The sequence below is a fragment of the Meleagris gallopavo genome, chromosome 7 (assembly GCF_000146605.3).
Source record: "Meleagris gallopavo isolate NT-WF06-2002-E0010 breed Aviagen turkey brand Nicholas breeding stock chromosome 7, Turkey_5.1, whole genome shotgun sequence".
Taxonomy (NCBI): domain Eukaryota; kingdom Metazoa; phylum Chordata; class Aves; order Galliformes; family Phasianidae; genus Meleagris; species Meleagris gallopavo.
Window position 1 is genome coordinate 14,995,951 of NC_015017.2, and position 2,829 is coordinate 14,998,779.

General features: G+C 39.7%; 1 protein-coding gene across 1 annotated transcript in view; it reads right to left on the reverse strand.

The window, feature by feature from the left end:
• The window catches only part of OSBPL6 (oxysterol binding protein like 6), an 85,289-nt gene extending 83,232 nt beyond the window's left edge, over positions 1–2,057 (reverse strand). Inside the window, exon 1 of the mRNA XM_010713557.3 lies at positions 1,981–2,057. The gene's annotated coding sequence lies outside the window, so the exon portion shown is untranslated. The remainder of the gene's footprint in view (positions 1–1,980) is intronic.
• Between the last annotated feature and the right edge of the window lie 772 nt (positions 2,058–2,829).

Sequence of the window (2,829 nt, forward strand, 5' to 3'; positions counted from 1 at the left end):
AAAAAACAACAAAAAAAAAAAAAGAAGGAAATTACTTAATTTTGTTTCAAAACACCATTGTTCTCTCTGCTATACTGAAGCATTTCAAAGAATCAAAAGCTCATCTAATCTTTAGGCTATTACAACTGTAATACAGTTCCTGAGCAGTGGTCACAGCACCAAGCCACTGGAGTTAAATAAGTATTTGGAAAATGTTCTGAGACACAAGGTTTGACTTTTGTGTGGTTCTGTATGGAGCCAGGATGATCCTTGGCCCTTCTCACTTAGGACATTCTGCAATTCTATGGTTCCAGACCCCTCTCCTTCCACTCTTTTTTTGAACTTCAATGTTCAGCAGTTGTCAGTAGTATTTTTCCATTACTCATTTTTTCCCTACCTTACTATTTTAACTAGTGTATTCCACCCAGAATTTTCCTTAAAGACCACTAGTTTGACTGCCTGTGCATCATGACCCTCATGTTTTTTTCCCATCTTCCATATTCCACGCTTTAGCTGACCTCTCTTTGACCATCTTATCAGCTGCCAGCATTGAAAAGCTCTTCTGAAGGCAACAGCCTTAAAAGAGGGATATGCTACAAACACCATTCACCAGGATACACACAGAGCCATTCAAAGAAAGCTCCTCACTGCCTACATGTATATGTTCTGACATACAGGAAACAACTGAAAGCTGTAGTTTTGCATTTACAGCTTGGAAAACATAGGTATGCAGTAAAATTAATTGCAGACATACACAAATAACACCAACACTCATATCGCACGTGCTACTATAATTTAGTATTTTTAATATTTCATGGTATTTTAACCAAATTCAGCTAACTTCAGCTGCCATCTCATTTCACTACTTCCTCCCCACTACACTTCTCACAGTCGGAGTTTCCCCATCACAAAGACATACTTGGAATCTGCCAAAAACACAAGACCCTTCACATGGCCTGAGTATATTTACTCTCATTTGAACACAATACCTGCTGCTACCTCCTCTGACACCTAGAACTTTGATATTGCAAATCTAACCAAAAAATAAAAAATAAAAAGAACAAAACCCAAAATAAGCATTTGTTTAAGTATTCCAGTGGGAGGGATTTTTTAAATCTCATTAAAACCCAGCTTAAAAAAGAAACACAACCCTGGAGGAAATTCTTGGAGAAATTCCTTTTAGAAGTGCAATTGCCCAGAGTAACATTTCCCATGAAAATTATCTACAGAAACTACTGCCTTTTCCCATGCCAGACATCATCAAAAGCTTCAAAAACTGCAAGCATTTAGTTACTGGGAGAAAAAAGAAAAAAGAAAAAAAAACCAAAAAACTGGGAGGCCTTCTTTTTATCATCAAGCACGCCAAAAAACCTCTGTGAAGCATTTGAATAGGACTGTGTTTAAAAAAAAAATACGTTAGAAAAAATGGAGAAAATGGACAATATATTGCTATACCATGTGTATGGCTTAAGGGTTAACTAAACCATTAGGACAGGCTGCTGAAGGTATGCACATACACATGAACACAGACACACACCCCTCTGGCAGCCCCTGTTATCTCCCCCTGCCATGCTGGGAGTGGTGACAGCAGATTCTCCAGGAGGATGGGCCTAGTGGTCAGCATCCCCTGGGAAATGCAGCTCTCCTGGGACAAACCACATCATACCAGAAGGCTAAGTTCTTGAAAATCTAAATAAATATATGGAGAAAAACAAATAAACAACAACAACATAGAGAAAACCCATGCAAATAGTGCATGCATTGGGCATACAACAGCAAAGCCAATCACTTCTGTCACACCAAGAAACCTAGAGGCACTACACTGCAGGAAGGTGAGGCACCAAGGGGCAAACACATGCATGCAGAAGAACTGAAGGAAAACAAAGTAGAAATGTGAACATCCTCTGACTTCATCTCAGATCTGGGCAGAAGGAAGGAGACACATCTCCAGCGGAACATGCAGGAGAGCAAGAGGATAGGGCTGTCCCACCAAGGCTTTACCTTCCCATGGCCATGGTGTCTTCTAAGAAAGGTCCAAAGGGACTGCTCAGTCACACTCTAACTTTAACACCTGCAAGCAAAATTACACTGGTATCAGTTGGATAAACAATTCATCCAAACAAACACATGTGCACGTAGTACAGCCCTTCTACAGCTGCACTTGAAAAGAACCACTTCTTTCTACAAGTGCAACCAATGTTTTCTTATCTCTGCATGGAACTGAAGCAAAACAAACATAAGAAAAGCAGGAATAGAAACTTGGAGCATCTCTGACATGTGTACACAGAGTACCAATGGGCAAAGAACAACAAAGGGCCAGTGACAAGAAACACTGCTGACAGCAGCCTTACACTGCAGCTCACCAGCCCTGCAAAGGAGCACATGGGCATGAGGAACTACAGCAGCACCAAAGGTACCTCTTCAAATATAAACCTCTTTAGAGTATGTTAAATAGTAAACGTTTAGGTTATACATATCACTTAATTTATCTTAACTGGAGAGAAAAGAGACAGCAGTCTTCTGTGAACTTTTTTAACCAAAGTGAAAGGAAGACCCATGTGTTACACGTACATAAAAATAAATGTCCTGTTAAGCTTGTCACCAGTACCACCATGTCTGCTTAGCTGCTAAGGTCAAGGTCATGTCATCCATACCAAGATGAAAACGGTTTAATTAGAGAACCCACAGCACTATAGACAAAGGCTGGTCATTAGAAGAAAGCTAATATAAACCAAGCAAAATTATGCTGCATGGAAACCATCAGATATTTGATGAGATGTTAATCTTTAAGCTGGTATCATTCTGCAAGCTAATCATCCAGAGAATAGAAAATCTGTTAAGAATGCAATT